Source organism: Pteropus alecto, unplaced genomic scaffold (assembly GCF_000325575.1).
Source record: "Pteropus alecto unplaced genomic scaffold, ASM32557v1 scaffold95, whole genome shotgun sequence".
Classification (NCBI taxonomy): Eukaryota; Metazoa; Chordata; class Mammalia; order Chiroptera; family Pteropodidae; genus Pteropus; species Pteropus alecto.
Genome location: NW_006441071.1, coordinates 20,166,490 through 20,188,409, shown reverse-complemented (window position 1 = coordinate 20,188,409; position 21,920 = coordinate 20,166,490). Strand labels below are relative to the sequence as shown.

The window sequence follows — 21,920 nt, the reverse complement described above, 5'->3', positions numbered from 1 at the left end:
GACTAATCATTGGTTCTTGAATTGATTGTAATGTTAGTACTGATTTAAATGGATATAAAATTTAGTAGTCATGACAGTTAAAAGTAGGATAAGCAAGGTTTTTACTATGGAAGAATAAATACGTATATACACACACACACATGCAATGCTTTATGAAACAAATTTAATTTGAAGAGGTCAAATTCTTTGGCAGGTCATTTCTGTTGGAGTAAATTTGACACTGATAAAATATCTCCATTTAATTTTGTCATCCTAAAACTAGCTATAAGGAAAAAGTGGCTCAATAAGAATTCTGTGACCTAGATATGAATCGGAATTCCTAGAAGTACTCTATGAGTGAAATATATTTGTTTCTAATCACACAAATTAAAATTATACAAACAAATATAAATATGTGCTATTGTTTCATATTTTGTTGAGATGAGATGGTTATATAAATGATTTCATACTATAGGTATTTTTTTGCAATTTACTTTTTAACTTTACTATATATTTTGTAAATATATCTATGTGGATATATAGAGATATACCTTCATTTTCTTTTGCTAATTATAAAGTTTATATTATAAAATTTAATAATCTTAAAATATGATGATGTAATTTTAGAAACGAAAATTCATGTGAACCAACCTATCAAGAGGACCAATATTAAAATATTACCACTTTAAATAACCCTATCATACCTCTCTCTTAACATACTCCGAGGGTAACTACTATTCTGCCTTTAAACATCGCAGTTTATTTTGCCTATTTTTTTTGCTCTTGTATTTAATTTAATTTAATTTAATTTAATTTAATTTAATTTTTTTTTTTTTATTATGGTGACATTGGTTAACGAAATCCAGTATTTCCAGGTGTACAATTTAGAAGTAAGGCATTACGTGTTCACTGCCCATAGTTAAACTTCTTTCTGTCACCACCTATTTGACCCCTTTTACCCCGTCTGCCTCCCTCCCTCCCCCATTCCCACTCCCCCATACCCTCTGGTAATAACTAGTCTGTTGTCCATGTCCATGAGTCTCTGTTTGTTTGTCCTGTTTGTTTGTTGCTTTTAGGTTTATATCATGCGGTTTTCAACTTTTCTGTCTGGCTTATTTCGCTGAGCATGATTATCTCAAGGTCCATCCATATTGTCGCAATTACATCTCTTCTTATGGCTGAGTAATATTCCATTGTATATATGTGCCACAGCTTCTTTATCCAATCATCTATTGTAGGACACTTCAGTTGCTTCCTTGTCCTGGCCACTGTGAATACTGCTGCTATGAACATCGGTGTGCAAATATCTTTTTTGGATATGGGTTTTCTCAAGTCTTTGGGGTAAATACCCAGTAGAGGGATTGCTAGATCATATGGTAGATCAATTCTTAGTTTTTTTAGGGACCTTCATACTGTTTTTCCATAGTGGCTGTACCAATTCGCAGTCCCACCAGCAGTGTGTGAGGGTTCCTTTTACTCCACATCCTCTCCAACACTTGCTATTTCTTGTCTTCTTGATAACAGCTATTCTAACAGGTGTGAGACAGTATCTCATTGTGGTTTTGATTTCCATTTCCCTAATAGCTAGCAATATTGAGCATCTTTTCATGTTTGTTAGCCATTTGTATGTCTTCTTGGGAGAAGTGTCTGCTCAGGTCCTCTGTCCATTTTTTAATTGGATTGTTTGGGGTTTTTTTGTCATTGAGTTGTATGAGTTCCTTGTTACTTGCTTTAAAAAATCGATTCATAACATATGTATACCTTTGTGTCTGAATTCTTTTGTTCAGCATTACTTTGTAAGCTTTATCAATAGTATTGTAAGTAGCAGTTTTTTATTCCACTATTATATTTCTTTATATGAACATATAATCATATATTATGCATTTTATTATTGGTGGATATTTATGTTGTATATTCTTTTTAGCTATTCTACATGAGGCTGCTATAAATATCATTCTTATACAATCATCTGTCAGTATCCACTTGATATTGGTTCCAAGAGATGCTCAATTTCCTTATATGAAACAGTGTGGTATGTGCATATAACCTTTATTTGCATACTTGCTACAGCAAGATATACCTACACATCACTGCATTCACTTGGATTCAGTGTGCAAATTCAAGTTTTGTTTCTTGGAACTTTCTGGGATCTTTAAAAAATATTTTCGATCTTCATGTGGTTTAATCTGCGAATGCAAAACCTGCAGATGGAAAGGGCCAACTATACATGTTTCCAGTGGACAAGAGTACTCATTTCATTTAATATTTACATAGCAGTAGAATTGGTAGGTCATTGTGTGAGCATATCCTTAGCTTTAGGAGCAATTGAAAAAATGTTTTCCAAGGCAGTTGCACTAATTTATACTCTCTCAATAGTTGTTGCAATGGCCAGTAATTCATTAAACTCAATGTTTTCAGTTAAAAAAAAAAATGTGGTCATTCTAGTATGTAGTAACATTTTACATTGTTTTGATTTTAATTTCCCTGAAGTCTTATGATACGGATCACCTTTTCCTTGTTATATTATCTATTTGGAAAGCTTCTTTCACAAAGGGCTTTTTTCTAATCTTTTGTATTTTTTTTAAACAACTGTTTATTATATTCTTCTTGATTTCTGGGAGACTGGCAAACATTCCTATGAGTCATTCTTAGATATATGTGCAAATATATTCTTCCTTGTTTGATTTGCTTTATAATCTCTTAATTGTGCTTTAATGACTAGAAAGTTTCTTTTCACTGTTTTAATAATATTTTTTGTTAAAGAAAGTTTTTCCTACTTCAAGATATTTTCTGCTGTTATCTTCTAGAAACTTCATTGTTTAAACTTTTACTGTTAAGTCTCTGATTTATCTGGGATAGATATTTGAGTATAGTTCATTTTACCCATATGGACATCCAAATAATCACCTCATTTTTGTCAACTGCTGTATGGTATTCCATAGTAAGAATCTACACTATTTTATATATGCCCTCCTGACCCAATGGACATTTAAATCACTTCAGTTGTTTACTATTGCAGACACTGTGGAAATATATATCCTTGTCCATGGCTTCGAGCCCACAAGTTTCTGTTTCTTGAAAGTAGATGTGGAAAGATGGAAATGGTAAATCGACATAAACACTTTTCAATTTTTAATATATCATATCAATGTAGCCTCTAAAAGTATTGTTATAAATTACACTATCACCATCAATGCATGAGCATATACTATTGCTATTTCTTAGAACTTGACTAGAGCATGGCCTTTTCTTGGAACTCTTTCCTCCAACTTTTTCTCTATATTTTATTCCAAGTTTTTCTCTATATTTTATTTTTCAGGGAAAATATATTTAAAAGATGACAAGCTTTTTTTGACTTGCTAAATACTTTTCTGCTAATTGTGACAAATAAATTTACTAATGCTACATACATGGTTATGTAGATATCATGATGGATCCTAATAAGTTTCGATTTTTTTTTACACATGAACATTTATCTAGAAACGTTTAGGGAACAAAGTCCCAGAGTAAATTAAAATACATGACACTCTTATAAAGATATTTCTGGGAGATATCATGATTGAAATCTGCTCATTAATCTGAATATGGATCCCTTTACACACTATATTTGCCTAGTATGAGGCAAATTGTGCACTCAGAGTGTTTTGCACATTAAACACACTCAAGTATTCATTTATTTATTAGAAAGTCTTCATACAGTGTACATACAGAGGGCTTCTATTTTATGCTAGGAATAATGTATGGAGAAAGTAATCAATGTTCTAAGATTGTGTGTTTGTGCAGTTTCTGTACATATGCAATTAGAAATATTAAAGATTTATTTAGCTATTTTTTTAAAAACTTACTACCTAGTTTCTGAAAACCAAGAAAACTTCAGAGAGCAAATAAAACTACCGATGATTAAAAACTAGAGAATATTTAGGAAATAGAGAATATAATGCATTTTACTGTACACTTAAAAGGGAAAGAAACTATCACCATTAACAGAACTAGCAGTGAAGCTCGTCTCATAAGTGGAGAGTCATGAGAAGACTATGTGGAAAAGAGGAGATGGCGGTCAGGGCCAGCAATGCTGGAAAACAAATAAAATCATCTCCAGAAGGAGAGTGTCCTATCTGAAATGGAGACACAGCTAACGAAACAGTACTTGTTTCCAGAAAATCTAAATAGAAGGAGCTTGAAAGTGCAGAAATGGCAGCTTTCGGGAAGCACTACTGCTAAGGTATCCCATGAAGGCTAGATGGTAAAGGGTAAAATAGAAATAAATGAGGGAAAGAAAAGGTCCTACAAAAACAAAACAAACAAATACAAGATCAAGGGGCCACTGCAGCTCTGCCAAAAAAAGAAAAAAAGTGGCATCTGTCCAAATGTACACTTTTCAAGTACACTTTACTGTGCCATCAAAACGGCACATTTAAAGCTAGAAACCCTGTAAGCCACTCAAACCTTTTCCCTGTCTTCAAGTAATCACCTGTTTCACTGGTGCAGGAAAATCCAAACACTGTTTAATGAAAAGGAAATATTGAGCAATAGTCATACACAGCAAGTATAAAGTGAAAATGGGTAATGTGAATTAAAAATTTGATAATATAGTTTCCTAAAATAATCACATGAGAACAAAACTGTAACACAACCCTGCAATTTGTATGAAATGTTTACAAGAATTTGCAGCTATGAAAGAATAATTGAAATTAGAAATTTAAATAGTCACAATAGAAATGGGAAACTATGAAATAAGAGTTTACTAACTTAAGGAAAAGAATTGAAGAAAGTGTCAAAACTACCTAATAAATGATGGCTAAATAAAAGATGTCAATTAGAGAAAAGTTCTGACTGAAGAACTATATGGTCATGAATTGATAATTGTTGAAACTGGGTGATGGGTATAGGGATTTATTATCATATTCTGTTAGTTTTTGAAATTAAACATTTTATCATAATTTTTTTAAGAAAGGAAAACTGCATAAGTTATGTTTGCACTTTTTATTGTGTCACATCAGGTCAAACAGAGTTTCAGTTTCTTCTATTGTGGTTGATGCTGTGATTACTTGTAAGATTTTTTTTGTCAAGTCTCTTTCTCGCTTTTGTAATTAATAAGGAATCTGTGGGGTGATACTTGGGAATTATATTAATATCCTGTTTCTTTCTTACTAACAGCTACTTGTATATACGCTTATATTCATTACTACTCCATTAGTGGTTGCAAAATAGTTATTTTCTATTTTATCATTCTTTCTACATTTTTGAGCTAGCATTCTTTTCTGAAGAAAAATTTTCTTTTGCCATCCTCTGCCATTTACTTTTGTATATCGGTATGGTCTCCTTTTTCATTCTTCTTTTTTTAGTTCAGTGTGTTAAAACATATTACCATTGTTACACTTTATGATGCTCAAAGTGTCCCAAGTTGGCCAGTGGTTGGTTGCCACTGGGGTCTTTGGGAAGCTTCCTCCACTTAAATTTTGGCTTTTGGAAATAAGATGTTTTGAGCACACCTTGTATTTTAATCTAGTTCTGAAATCAGCTAATTCTCTGAAATTGCTGGTTTATTTTAGAGAAAAATGGTTGTTAGAACCCAAATCTGACCCCTAAGTTTGCTGCTCATAGCTACTGGTGCAGCACATGCTTCTTGGCCATTTCATTGGATTCTTTTTTTTTAAATCAAGAATTCATTCTTATACTTCCATTTAAACCTAATATTACAGGGCTCTCTTCCCCTTTCTCCATTCCACATTTATATCTCCCCCCTCTCTTGATGATAACCCTAGTTTCCTCGAAAGTCATAAATATATTTATTAGTCAGCTCTAGTATTTCAAGTAGGGATATAAAACTAAAATAACTGTCTCCCTGCTCCCTAGTCACATATTAATCATCACTCTTTAATCATCAGACTAGATTGGATACTGTACTGATCACAATCCTACCTACTTAAGGATACAAGTGTACTTATAATAAAATTAACAAAAAACAATGACTAAGTAGAAAGTGTTTTGCCCTGCTAGGTTATATAAAACAGAATTACTGACCACTTTTTTTTTCATTTTTGGCCTATGGAACAATAATAGCCATATATTAATAATATCTATATGTTATTGTGACCCACTATTCTTGTTAAACAGATTAGGAGCTTTGCCATAGAGAGGAATGTGTATCACGATTATTAATCATTGACTATAGCTTCATCATTTTTCTTCTACTCATAATCAAAGGAAGTGAATGAAAATGATATTTTTGCAGGAATAGTCTGCAATCCACTGTAATTTGCATTTAAAAAATCAAAATAAAGTTATTTCCATAAACATTTTATTGAAATATACAGATATACAGAAACTTGAAAAGATCACAAATAAATAGCTCAATGAATTTTCGCAAACTGAGTACACCTGGGTAACTGACACCCAATTCAAGAAATAGAACATCATCAGAAAATGATGCCACTTTTTATTCGTGAGTAACCACAATCGTGAATTATTTTCTATGCATTAGTTTTTTCTGATTTTAAAATTTATATAAATAGAACATACAATATGACATTTTGGTGTCTGCCTTTTTTTTGTGTATTATGTTTTTGAGGTATAGCCATAATTCTTTAAGTAGTTCTGGTTTCTTCATTCTCATTATTATAACGTTAACCTGAACAAAACAAAAACATATTTATATATTCAATTTTTGATTGATAAGTAATTTTTAGTTTTTTTCTGAGTGTGAATACCAAGAATATAAATATTTGTGTAATGTATTTTGATGAGCATATATTTACATTTCTATTGGGTAATATATACCTAGGAGTGGATTTGTTGAGCATATTATCATGCATGTTTAGATGTGGTAGATACTGCCAAATGGTTTTCCAAAATAAGACCACCAATTTATACTTTTACCAGAAATAAATGTAATATCTGATTTCCTCATCGAAATTCTTCTCTGCTTTTATTGTGTTCTTTCTGTTGTTTTCTCTCATTTTTTCTCCCTTTTCTCTACTAATTTCTTCCTCTCCCCAACCACAAATTTTCATTCTTCTCCCTCTCCTTCTTTCTTGCCCTCTCCCTTTCTTTTTCTCCCCCATCCTCTCTTCTTCCTTCTCTCTCTTTTTTATTTGTGTTTTGTCTTTTATGTTTTGGTCTTTCTGCTGCTATGTTTTAGTATCTCAATATGTTTAAATTTGCACTTATCTATAAAATAATTATGTTGAGTACCTTTTCCCATGTTTATTGATCATTGGAATTCTTGCCTTTGTAAAGGGCCTGTGAAGTATTTCGTCACCTTTTTCCTTGGATAGTATTTTTTCTTAATAATTTTTGTGAGATCTTTGTACATTCTAGATATTGCATAAAACACCTACCTTATTCAATGCTGTGTCTTGCCTTTTTACCGGATTAATGGTGTTATTTGCAGACGAGAATTTCTTATCCTTAATAAATCTAATATATCAGCCCTCTATAACTAATACTTTTTATGTCCTGATTAAAAAAAAATCTGTGGATTTCAACATATAAGGTATCCTTCCTGTTTACTTCTTGAATATATTATGTACATAGTATATATAGAAGAACAATAATCTTTTCTTCTGCTTTTCTTCTGCATGTTTTCTTCCAAAAACTTTATCATTTTGTATTTACATTTGGACACACACTTATTCTAGTATTTCTCTCTATAATGTGAAGTAGGGTAAATTTTATTTTTGTTTTTATGTGGATATCTTTTTGAGCTAACACTACTTATTGAGAGGATATTTTTTTCTCACCGCTTTGGTTTATCAAATTTGTTGCACATCAGTTTATTCTATGCTTAGATTGCTGTTTCTGGATTCTCTATTTTGTAACATTGGTTTATTTGTCTTTTCCTACTCCAACATTACATTATTTTAATTACTAAAGCTTTTAAATAGATCTTTACATCTAGTAATGTAATTCCTCCATCTTTTCTTTTTTTCCAAAATTTCTATTCTCTGAAACACCTCGTCCATGTGTACACACACGCGCGCGCGCGTACACACACACACACACGTGCTGGTATTTTTCCTGTATCTATTTAACCAACAAATCCATTTGTGTAAAATTGAAAATTTTACCAAATTGTGTCTTCCAACATAGGCACATGTTATGTCTCCATTTATTTGTGTCTGAATGTTTTCTGACCCTCATTGTAGAGATCTTTCAGGTCTGTTAGAGATATTTCTAGGTTTCTGATGATCATTGATGCTATTAATAAAACTGTATCATATTTTCAAAATGTAGTTTTTGGTTCTTTAATGTTTGCATGGTAATACAATTATTTTTGCACATAGGCATTTTATATCAAAATATTATATCTAACTATGAAGTTAGCTTCCAATATGGTAGAATGAGGAGGCTGACAATTATAAGGGTGGACGAAATTGGAAAATGCAACTATTTTATTGCTTTGAAATTTAATCAAAGGTAGACAATCAAGTGAGAATTATTTATTCATGAAAATTATTAAATCTCAGGTAAGAACAATGTAGTGCAAGGCACTTTTGCCCACAGCTTTTCTCACTTTTCCAGCTTGGTCTGCTGTGGATATAAGCTTTGCCACCAGTAGGGCACACTTGATTTGGATTATGCCATTTGAAATGTCAACATCCATGACAAAGGAAAGAGGAGGGATGGGGATCTATTGTGAGATCATGGGCCTGTTTGAAGCAAGTAAGAAACCATTGCACTCGTGAGGAAGAACAGAAAGGTGAGACAGTCGCATATCACAAGTCAACCATAGGCTGTGTGGGTGTGCTACATAAACTGTACATGCACCAATCACTCACACATCCTTGGGAGAAGGGGACTGCGATGCCCCAAGGAGATGCCAGAGAGCCCAGCTGAACTAAAAAGCAGATTTAAAAATGCCTGAATTTTCCATGTGCTCCCTGACCCACACACAGATGCTTCAGCAGCTATTGGAAGCATTCCTGGCATGTAGTATTTGAGCTCAATTTCTACCAATCTTTGGCTGAAAAATAAGCTGTGTGGACTTAAACATGACCTTTAGAGAGTCAGGCTTAAAAGCAAAATAAGAAAAAAAGAAAAAGAAAACTTAGCAGAGGCATCGGCAGCTGCACATTGTTCAAGGAACAGACTTCACAGATTTCCTCTTGCTATAAAACCTGTACAAAATGCATGGAGCAGCTTTTGAGGACCCTGAAAAGTAATTAAATGCCAGGTAGATTGAGGAACAAGATCAAAATTTAAAACACCATTGACCTGATGGTGAGATTGCTGTCGTTTTCCTACAGTATTTATGGCCAGTGCAAAAGTAGGTACTGAGTGCATACAAAGAAGGCTCAGGGAGAAGCCCTCTAGTTCTGACTCAAGGAATAAGGAGGAGCATTCATAATGCTCAGAGAAAGTGGGGACCCTTTTTCTCCTATTTTCCTTCCACTACCTCAGGTCTCAGGCAGTCCCATAGTATCATTGACAGCAGTAGCAACAGGAATCAGGAGCCCAATCTCTAAAAGAAGAACAATTGCTTTAGTTGCTAGATATGTGTTCTAAGTACAGTGGGATCAGCCCTCATCGTTTTTCTTTATTTTTCTCTCTCTTTTCCCATTGATTGACTTGCATTTTTATCCTTGTAGTGATGCTCTTTATTATTATAAGGTGGTCTAATTTTCCTTCCTTTCTTTTAGTAAAAGAAAGCATAAGAAATATACAGCATGATTCTATTTATGCAAAGTTCAAAACAGGCAAATATTTAGAGAAGTATTTTGGGGTGATAAAACAAAAAGAAAGTCAAGTAACTAATTACCATAAAAGCATGCTAGAGCTTAATGGGAAGGGATAGGGTCGTCATTGGTCATCATGAGATTAATCAAAAGTTAAAAATGGGTGAATAGTTCTAGAGGCATGGAGTAACCCTCTAAACCATATATCTAAGAAAATACTCAAAAGCTGGAAGGACGGATAATGTTTGTCTTCTATATCTGGTGTTTCAACACAGTGTACAGCAGAAACCTGATACTGAATATATAATATTATATGTGTAGAGAAAATAAAACTCCTACCTCTACATTGTACATATTTGCATTAAAGTTTTTTTATGTACATCAAGTAATTTATCCTGATCTTATGGTCTTGGAATTTAAAATGCCATCCTTGTTCTAGTCTCTATGTGCAACTATTAGCTTCGTAAATATTGAAATCACCATCCTGTATGTTGACTTTTATTTTACAAAAATTCTCAGTAAGCCTTTTCAAATTGAATATTATGCTTTAACTTCTCAGCATATATAAGTTACATTACTTTTAACATTAAGTTCTTAGCCAGAGTTCTTAGTTTTACCTCTTGGTGAGAAACTGAGTATTCTTTGTGAGCCCTTAAGTGTCTTCGCTGTTTATCATTATCTCCTCCAGATTCTTTAGTGCTCCTTTTAGATATCAAACTTTTTAAAAAATCCAATGATAGCTATTACTTATCAAGTGCTTACTGTAACTTTTATATACACCACCTCATGTAATACGTAAAATAAAACAAAGAGCTTAATATTTCACAAATTAAGAAATTGAGATTCAAAGAAGATGAATAACTTGGCCAAGGTCAAACAGATGATATGACATACTTGTTTTAGATCTGTCTGGATCACTCATTCATTCATTATCTATTACTGGCTAGCTCTCATGCCAGGTGTTTGTGACACGCTGGCAATGGGAGACAGCCAGAGTGCCTTCTCTCGTGGAGCTGACAACTAAATAAAGACTAATGAATAAACAAACAAACAAAACCCAAATAAACACATAATTACAAGCTCCATCTATATGCTACAGAAATATACAGCGAATTAAATCATCTGTGGTAAAGACTGCTAATTGATTTGTGCAGTGTCTAACATGCCTAGAATAACCCTTTGTATTGTACAATATAGCCCTTCATACTGGCAGTGGTGCAGCATCTGTTGACATGGGACAAGCCTTTCTGTAAAATTAGCTTTAGAATTATGATTTTACCAAAGCTCTACCTCACAGGATGAGGTATTAATTAGTACCCAGTAACATCAGTCAGAACTTCAGTCATCCACAGACGTAACCCTGGTCCTTAGTGTAATGAACAGGCTGGATAGGGACTGCGGAAGCCGAGTTCTGAAAGGCTGTTTATGAAAAATTGATTTAATTGATTTTTCATGTTTATGATCTAAGAGAGTGTTCCTAGCTTTTTTCATTAAGAGCACTCTTTTAATTTTACAAACAGTCACTTAATAAAAAATATATTTCTGATCATTTTGGATTGAGATAATCCAAATCGAAAGCTTTCATGATATCAGAAAAAATAAAATTAGCTTGCATTTTATTTTTTTATAGAAATTATTGGAGTGACATTGGTTAGTAAAATTAAATAAGTTTCAAGTGTACGATTCAACAATATGCCATATGTAAATTGTATTGTGTGTTCACCTCTCAAAGTTAAATTTCCTTTCATCATCAAATATTTGACCTCTTTTACCCCTATCTACCTTCCTCTCCAATTCCTTCTGGTAACCATTAATCTACTGCCCATATTTCACTGCCCAAATTTTATTAATTAGTAAAGGATTTTGATATATTTTAAAACTTTGCTGTTTGCTTCCAAGTACTATTGTAATTACTTTCCCAGAGGGCTACGTCCCCAGACTGTGAGTTCAAAACACCTTGACTACTTTACTTGCTAGTTGTGTGACCTCTGTGTGCCTCAGTATTCTCATTGATAAAAATGGTTATAATAGGCATATATTTCAGGAAGACTGAAGAGGCACTTACAGTTTTTAAATTATCTAGTCCTGCATATCGAAAGATGATTTTTGGCTCATGTTAACAGTCACGTGGGAATTAAGTAGGAAAAGGGTTTGGGGGTAACAGTTAGTTATACTGTCTTATTCTCACACACCAATATACGCACAAGAAATGAATGAACATGATCCTCAATTCTTTTATCTTATAATTTCAAGTAGAGTTTTGAAGAATGAAAGTTTTTTAAAAAGTCATCAGATCTCTCATAACTAAATTCAAGAAATTATTTGAAAGATAAATTTAAATAAAAAAAAACAAACGTCTAATCATCAGTGCAAATCTCTTGATGCTCTCTAGAGAAATCTTACATAGATCATCACATATTCAACAACTCTTCCTTCTGCATTTCTACCACTAATTGCATATTCGTACTCTTTATTCCTGTTTCCTGCTTAGAAAGAAATTAGTCATGCCTAGAATTTTCTTAAAGCACATACAGTGTCGTTTATAGTTTAAATAAAATACTTTATACTTTCCTTTCTATAAAGAAAGTAAAAGCTATGGTTTCAGACTTGTTTGGAGGAAAAAGAAGAGATTTTAAAAATAATAACCAAAAAAGTCAAGTAAGTAAGACTATAAGAAAGCAGTAAAAGACTGCATCTTTGTCAGCTAAGTCGTATGGTGACAAGGTCTCTACATTCAGAATAGAGAAAGTATAATGCTTGGATAATTTTGGAAAGCTTCAAAAAAAAAAAATACATAAAGTGCCCTTGATATTGTAGATGGGCAAAACATAAAACAAAATGAATTGAAATGAAGTAAGATAAAATATACAAAGATAGAGGAATTGGGGATATTTTATGTAGGTTTATATTATGTAGGTTTATTGGCACGTCCATCTGGTTAAATCGAATGTGATTAAGCAAAGACTAAAGCTGACATGCAAGGAAGAAGCTACTGTGTAATTCTTCAGGTGGCTTAAGAAATTTTGACTTATCTTGTAGTATGTTTCATGTAAGAAAACCCAGTAAACATTGAATAAGACCTACTTTTTACTACCTGTAAGTAGGCTTTCATCTTGAGCAATTCATTTAACTCCACTTTCTAATAATTTATCTCTAATATTAGAAAAGCTGCAAGATGAGCCATATTGTATAGAAGGGAAAACAAAAGAACCATCAGACCTTCGCAAAGCTCTGTAAACAAATGAAATGTGTATGAATTTATTTAACAAACTATAAAGAGTAGGCTAATATAAATTGACACTAATACATGCATTGTAAGTTAAACATTATCAAGTGAAACAATCTGTCTGGCTAGGTTTTTGAAAGGAGAAAAATTGAGAATGCTTTTGAATTTTATTTTGAAGCCTTCTTTTGCAAACTAGCATTTATCAAATGCAAAATATTCTTATGTAGATTTTAGCTTATACACACAAAAAAAGGAAACATGTTTGCAGTTTGCAATGCAACACTCCAAATTATTGTGGAAAAACAAGAAAAAGCATTTGGATGGGCAGTATCACAAGCATAAAAATTGTTTACATTTTTAGAAGCAGTAACTACTCACATGAAACATCCCTATGAAAACTTTCTGTTAAGTGTATAAATTATTGGGAGACAGACAAATTATTATTATTATGATCTTTAAGAACTCCCAAAAGCTAAACAAGTTCTACTTTTGGAAATTGAATGAGATGGTATGGAAAAAACAGTACTGTTGATTTGTTTGAAAAGTATAATATGTTGTAAGCAGAACTGAGTTTAAAAAATAGATGTCAGTGGCAGTTTAGTTTCACAGAACCTGAGATCTTCACAGAGTTCCCTGTTATATAAGTTAGGTTAATAAATGTAGCTTCAAGAAGTGATGGAAAATGTATATAAATGGAAACACAGTAGAAGGATAAAACACTTGCCCAATGAGTGAACTACATAGTCAATCTAGGGTTTTTATTGGTTATTACTTAAGGCAAAGATGCACATGTGACAATGATGGAAGGAAACTTGCTGTCCCCACAGTATGAATTATTTTTAGACAACGATACACAGAAAAGATGTAAGGAGACAGATTTTGGCATCTTGACACATGTCTTAGATATAAACAGTCTACTTAAGAAATTTGCTTAAAGACTGTTAATTCACAGAGAAATCAGTTGCTCACCATAGAGCAGGCCACCTGAAACAGAAAGAGCAAAAAACTTGTTAAGAGATGAGACTTCGAAGTTCTCTGGCTGCAATACAAGAAGAGAAAGCATTAGTTAATACATTTTATTAATACTAAGTTAATATCTAGATATTATTTTAAATGAATTATATAGATCATGGATATCACTTGAACTAGGAATTAATGGATTTTAGTTTAATTTTTATCAAATTTAATAAAAATAGAAAAAAGTATACAAATCAAAATATAAAATATGCTATGACGTTCTCTTTTTAATTCTTGATAATTGTAATTTATGTCTTTTATTATTTATCATCTTGTAGGTATTTATCAATTGTATTTATGTCTTTAGAAATTAACTTTTGGTTTTTGATTTTCCCTATTGTTTATTTGTTGATTGTATCTATTGCATATTTTTGTATATCAAATCATTCCACAATTTGCTACCTTTAAATAAATAGTAAACTCTATGTAATGAAGTAAGTCATCCAGGGCATTAACTAGGCTGGAAATTTTTTTCCAAGATCATGGCAAGGAAATCCATGATCAGCTTAGATGCAGGAAGGCTGTGTCCCTCTGTATCTTTCTCCAAACCATCTTAGGACATTTCCCTCTCCACCTGGTCTCTCTACAAGGTCTCTCCAAGTGGTAATTTCAATGATATTTTCAGTCTTCTTGTATTTATTGTAGATCAGACGCCCAAAGCACTTGAACCCCCAGCAAGACTTGGTAGGGCTTAGGCATTGAACCAACAGAGGGTCACTTCTGCCTCATTCATATTAAAGCAAGTAACAGACCTATTAACAGTTAAATGGGAAGGGATTTCAGCAGTGCATTAATAACACTAGGAGTGGTTCTTTGGAGTCACCAAATTAACCAACTACAATACATATTTTAGCTGAATTCTACTAGCTTTGATGTATTGTGCTTTCTGTTTGTTTCTATTAGTTTTACCAATTAATTTTTTTTCTAATATCTTTTGTAAGTCATTCTCGATATATGAGGCACACACACTAATTTTGGTAATTTTCACAGGTTTATAGGTTAATTCCATATTTGGTAAAATTTATTTCTTTGAAATTTATTGTGTATTGCTTTATGGAAAAATATATGGTCAATTTTGGCCAATGTTCTATGTGCCAAATGAAAAAAAAATACACTCTGAATTTGTTAGGATGTTTTAATGTCAGTTATTTTCTTATTTTTATCCTACTATTTAAATTTTCTAGATCATCATCAATATTTGTCTGCTTGTTCTATCTGATATTATAAGACGTAGATTAAAATTTTGAAACATCTCTGATTTATCTGCTTCTCTTTATATATATGGAGATTTACTATTAGGTACATTCAAATTTAGAAAGCGACAAATGAACAGGACAAACAGAGACTCATGGACATGAACTATGTACTAGTAATTACCAGAGGGGAGGGGATTAGGGGAAGGGGGAAAGTAGATACAGTAAAGGGGGTCAAATATGTGCTGACAGAAAGAAATCTAACTATGGGAAGTGAACACACAGTGTAAATATATATATGCCTTACTGTTAAAGTGTACAGATGAAACTTATTGGATTTCGTTAACTAGTTTCTCCATTAAAAAAAAAAAATGAATTAATTTAAAAAAAGAAAGAAAAAATGTTTTCTTTCCTGGGGGCAGGGCAGGAGGATAATAATTTAATCATTCAAAATGTCTTACTTCTAGTAATTGTTTTTGCCTTAAAATCTACTTTATCTGATATTATATTAACTATAATTGAGTTCTTTTATTTGTTATATGGAATGCCTTTTCCAAACATTTATTTTAACTTTTCAGTATCTTTAATAGATGTGTATACGTTTCTTATAAGCATCGCATAATGGGTTTTAATTTTTTATCCAGTTTTACTTTTTTGTCTTCCAATTGATGCAGTTAGTCCATTTACATTTAACTTTATTATTAGTGTCTTTGCATTTCATTCTACCATCTTGCATTTTTCTGTTGTTGTTCCACTGGTTTTATATTCCTTTCTTATATCCTTTTGAAATAATTTTTAATAAGTAACAGGACTGGACCAGATTTAAGGGGAGAGAGTTAAACAGGGTGTGAATACCTGTAAGAATAGTTCATTGAGAACCACCAGAGTCATATATTATAACATATAACATGTACATATGTGTATATTTTATCATGTTTAAAAATATTTTCTAATTTCTCTCATGATTTCTCCTTTGTTGCCTATTAATTTTATCCTCTTTTACCTTTTTTAAAGAAAGATTTTTTAATGTTTACAAAATATCTGATTTAGAGGAGTCTACATTAATACTTTACACACCTCCAGAAAAATGTAATTACGCCCATTAACTACATTTACCTTTAATTATTATTGTCCGTTTCTATGTTTTGGTAATTTTTTATGCGTTTTATTTCTACATATTTTTAAACTTCAAGATATATTTAATTATTTTTTATACTGGCCGTATGTATGGATATTTACTATTTCATTTTGTTTCATTCCTTTGTATTTCCATACATGTTTCTAGGATCATTATTCTATTTTCTTAAGGATTCCTTTCACTCAGGGTTTTCAGGGTTGATTTTTCTCAGTTTTTTATTTGCATGAAAATGTGTTATTTCACTGCTTTTTGGAGTTTCAGTTGCACGTATTCTAGATCTTTTTTTATCTTGTACAATATCTTTCATCCTCTTTATATCTTTCTTTTTTATTTTCTCTGTGTGCTTTTATCTGAGTATTTTCCATTGAGTTATATTTCTCTTTGCTAATTCTCCTCTTAGAAGTATCTGATTTATTGTTAAATTCATCAATTTTGTTCATAATTTCAGTTAATATATTATTTTTTAGTTCTAGAATTCTAATTCAGGTTAAAAAAAGATTTTGTTCTCTGTTGAAATTACTCACCATTCTCTTGATTTTTCGCACATATTTATTCACAGTATATGTTGTGCCTTTGTTAAATTAATATTTGTTAAGTGGAGCATAGTGTGCCAGATGATAAGCCTGGTACAACAAAAGACCACAAGAACAATTGAAATAGAGTTTATTTCTCACAAGTCCTAGAAAAAGGCATGCCTTAAGGGGCCATGCAAGGAGGTCAAAGCAGGGTGCAGGTAGAGGACCAGGACAGGACCTGGGCACATGTCTTTATTAGGACCCTTAGGTGGAGAGTTTCGTGTTCTCAGGCTAAGGCTGGATTGGGTTAATTAAGACCAAAAGGGCAGGATTTTGATAAGCTTCAGGGGTTCTTATCTAAGAAACACACAGGAGAAGGCCCTGGGGGTTACGGGAGACTGCTGATCACAAAGGCTATTGGGGAAGCTATATCAGAAACTTAAATTTGCTTGTGACTCTGTGGACTGATATCTCGAGCATGTAGTTAAATAAGGTGGCTAATATCAGCTTAAGGCTACACATAGGCTGCTTAGCCAAACAAATTAATGCCTAAGCAGCAATACCATGGAGTAGCTTAGTTAAACTCTCGACAGGATATTTAAAACCCACATCTCACATACCCATATCCCAGCCACCTGCAATTCTCTTTTTTAGAAGACAGTCTGATGCTGTCTTAACCCTGTCTCTTGGAATGCTTAGTAAATATGTTTTAGTTGAGAACTTAGTTTTGGTTTAGACAGGCAATTAGAAAATAGATAAACTACCTTTGTGCAAAAAAAGGATTGAGCTTATTTTATTCAACGCCATGTTTCAGTTTTTGTAAGAAACGGTTTATTTTTGTTTCTCCCTTACCCCTAAACTGTAGCTCTTCAGGGCTTCTAAATTAAAAATCTAGAATGTTTATCAGAGTCTCATCTTTTTGACAATTTCTGAATTTCATTTTATTGCTTCCTCAGCATTATAAAACTGCTGAAAGCTCTACTTTGCTTCTCACTTTGGTCTGTCTTTTGTGTTCAGTTTCTCATTCTCTGGAATCTGAACCAACTTGACAATTAGCAGATGCATGAAAGGAAAATATGATGGAAAGTCAGAATTACCTTATTGCTTTTCCACTGACTCATGAATTTGGGCTTCTCAAGTCCATCCAATGTTGGTTCTTTTTTAATGCATCAAACGGATTTTTAAAAATGTTTTAGAAGTTTTATGTTTGTTCTTATGAAGGATATACTTCTGCTGCAAGCTACTCCCTCATATTTAGACATGAAAGTTCTTGATTCTTTTCCAAAATTTGCTCTGAATAGCATATCTTTCTTTCTTTGTCTGTCTTAGAAATAATTATATAATTTAATGGTTATATCTTTGATAACATGTATTTTTCTATAAAAGTTTGCTTTCCTTTCTGATCTACATTGAAGTTATTTGGAGAGTATAGTAGATTATTTGCTTATTACCAAATACCATTTCCATTTGGATGGATTTTTCTCAAACGGCATCCAGATGGTCCCTGAAGACAAAGTAAGTTTCCAAAGAATTGGTTTTTAGATCCCACACAAAACTTATATCAAGTATCCTTGAGGGGTAAAATGGGAAAACAGAAAAAAAAAAAAAAAAACCAAAAAACGAAACAGAATCTGTTCTTTAAATGTTGTTTTTCATTTTACTGTTGAATTGAAACTTCGTTTTCCAGAACATGTTTCAGAGTATAACTGACTTCTGAACTGAATATGAGGATAATAATTACACATTTAAAAAATATCAGAAGTCTATGGTCATGCCACCCTAAACAAGCCTGATCCCGTCTGATCTCAGAAGCTAAGCAGGGTTGGGCCTGGTTAGTACTTGGATGGGAGACCACCTAGGAAGACCAGGTGCTGTAGGTGTAAAAAATAAATAAAAATAAATAAAAAATAAGGGATCGTAAGCTGACAAGGTCCTTGCAATCTGTGAGGTCAAACAAGGATTGCCTCGCCTAAAAAATATATATCAGAAAAGGAAAGGACTTAAAAAGTTAATAACTCTTAATATACCAATGAAGGAGTAGAAATTCTTAGAAGGTCAATGATATCAGGGGAAAAAAAAGACCACTATAGAAACCCTTTCTTTTTATCACTGTTTACACCAATGTGGAATTCTAATTTAAAACAATAGACATGTCTGTAGAATCATTATATATTGCCTCTATCCTCACAGTCTTAAAATATGTAAAAATATTAATATATATCTAAAACATTTCTTTACATGCACCCTTACTTGATTTTTAAAATTAAAAACCAAAATCATTAAAAAGAATTATTGAAGATGTACTAGAAAATAATTTGTGGCCCATATTTAAAACATGAGTAAATGCATTGAAATCTTTTTAAACTAGATTAACATTTCCAAATAAGTCTTACTTCTGAAAGAAACACCATGATTTAATCAAATGAACTTTTCTCTATCTCTCTCTCATCTGTATCTTGCTGAGCTAAGAATATATTATAAAGAGCAAAAGCATTATGTATATTATTTTGGGGAAAAGATTTTAAAGAGAAACTCCAAAGAAAATACACTCTCCTCTCTCTCTCTCTCTCTCTCTCTCTCTCTGTAGATGGCATAGACATTTTCAATATTTTGTTCAATTTTCAAAATCTAAAATATAAATGATACCGAAAACTACCTTTGTATACAATAATTGTGATTATAAAATTAAATGTCATTCTGCACCTTTTGATTTTTAAGTCAATAATCAATTTAACACTACATCTAACATTTTTAATTTGTACCACTATACATTATGACTAGTTGGATAAAATTAAGTAGCAGTTTTAATTGTTCTGTATATTTCAAATTTGGCATTGTAGCAATATTTTTTTCCAAGCTATGACTTTTGTAATATATTTGGCTTTCCCTTGCCTTTTTATTTTACCAAGCTGGTCATATTGTGAGGTAGCTCTCACTTGTGATCTAAGTTTTGACAAAAATATGCAGCTATCTGAAAATAAAATATAGCCAAGTTTCCCTCTTCTTCCTATTTCATTTGTTTCCTAACTTTTTGTGTATAAAAATGACCTCCATGATTGGATTCAGTGAGTTCTCCTCTTCAGGCTTCCTCAGCCAACTTCCTGGGGTAAACCTTCATTCCTATATTCTTGGCTTCTTTACTTTGTTATGAAAAGAGAAGAGTCAGATTATCACATGAAATATATATATATTTTTAAAAGAAATCTCTCATAGTTTTAAAAGTATGAACATGGTGCACTTTTTGAAAGGGACAAAGCCAATGAAGAAAGGGGGCAAAAGCAGCAAACAATGTGGAAATGTCACTTGGCAGAGACAATCAATTTGCATCTTATAAATAGACTCTAAAAACAGAGCTATTTTTGTTCAGTATGCTATTTTACTACATTGTTTTATCTAAATTTTTTAATGACTTGCAAAATGCCCAAGCAAAACATATCAGTTGTTCTCAATTTGTTTGGATCAGTTAGATTGAGAAACCCCCCACTTTAACCTGTTCTATTTCTGAATACACCTTTGTAAAAAGATCCTACCTATCCTTTGTGATTTGATGGGTCAGGCTTGCCTGAAACTGACCGACACTTTTGACAAGCTATCCTGGCATTACATTTTGAGCTCAATCTAGAATACTTCTGAAAATGTAAAAAATCACAGGTGCTACATTTTTCTTCTTTTCACCCATAAACTTTGGGATTATATGCCAGATTTCCTTTACTCTTTGACCACTGGTACTCAGACTATTTGGAAGAAAAGTAAAAAACACTTCAAAACCTCCTACACCTATTTGGAGTTGTTTTTTAATTTGTTTGTACACCAAATACTTAGACATTTTATCTATATTAGAGTATCTGTGTTATTGAACGTATACTATTTATAAAACCAAAACCACAACTTTAAGTGACATGTATTTTCGTTGGTTTATAAGACACTAATATTACAAAAATACCTTTAGCCTTAAAAAAAAAATAAAGAGAGATGTTATTAAAAGCTCATGGTAATTATCTAAGCTGAAATAACCCAATTTGTAAATTTAATGCAGTCCCAATCAAAATCCCAGCAAGTTATTTTGTGAATATTGACAGACTAATTCTAAAGTTTGTATGAAGAGGAAGAAGACCCAGAATAATCAACACAATATTAAAAGAGAAGGGCAAAATTGGAGGACTGACACTACCTTACTTCAAAACTTACTATAAAGCTACAGTAATCAAGATAGTATGGTATTAGCAAAAAGAATAGACAGAAAGATCGATGGACCAGAATAGAGAGCCTAGAAATAGACCTCCATAAATACAGTCAACTAATATTTGACAAAGATATAAAGACAATACAGCAGAGCAAATATTGTCTTTTCAACAATTGATATTCAAACAACTGGGTATCCACATGCAAAAAAAAGTGAATCTAGACACAGACCTTAACCCTTCACTAAACTTAACTCAAAATGGTCACAGACCTAAAGGTAAAATGCAAAAGAACAAATTCTTAGAAGATAACATAGGAGAAAGCCTAGATGACAATGGATAGAGATAGCTTTTTATATGCAATGCCAAAGGCATGATTCATGAAGGAAATAACTGATATGCTAGACATCATTAAAATTAAAAGCTTCTGTTCTGCAAAAGATTATGTCAAGAGAATGATAAGACAAGCTACAGACTGGGAGGAACTATTTACAAAAGACATATCTGATAGATGATTGTTATCCAAAATATGAAAGGAACTCTTAAAACTCAACAAGAAGTAGACAACCAAATTAAAAAATGGGCCAAAGACACCTCATCAAAGAAGCTAAACAGATGGCAAATCTGTTTATATGAAAAGTTGCTTCAAATTATGTGTCATCAGGAAAATACAGATTAAAACAATGAGATGCTACTCCGCACCTATTAGAATGGCCAAAATCCAAAACACTGACAATACCAAGTGCTGGTAAGGATGTGGAATGATAGGAACTCTCATTCACTACCGGTATGAATGCAAAATGGTACAGCTATTTTGGAAGAGAGTTTGGCAGTTTCTTACAAAACCAAATGTACTCATAAAACAACCCAGCAGTCACACTTTGTGGTATTTAATAAAGGAAATTAAAAACTTATATCCGCGCAAAAACCTGCAACATATGTTTATAGCAGCTTTATTCATAATTGCCAAAACTTGGGAATGACCAAGATGTCC

At 32.3% G+C, this 21,920-nt stretch overlaps 1 non-coding gene across 1 annotated transcript; it reads left to right on the top strand.

Moving 5' to 3' along the window:
* Positions 1 to 18,506: 18,506 nt before the first annotated feature.
* Positions 18,507 to 18,625, top strand: LOC112485020. The gene has a single exon (XR_003048349.1). It is a non-coding gene; the product is annotated as a 5S ribosomal RNA (ribosomal RNA).
* Positions 18,626 to 21,920: the final 3,295 nt, after the last annotated feature.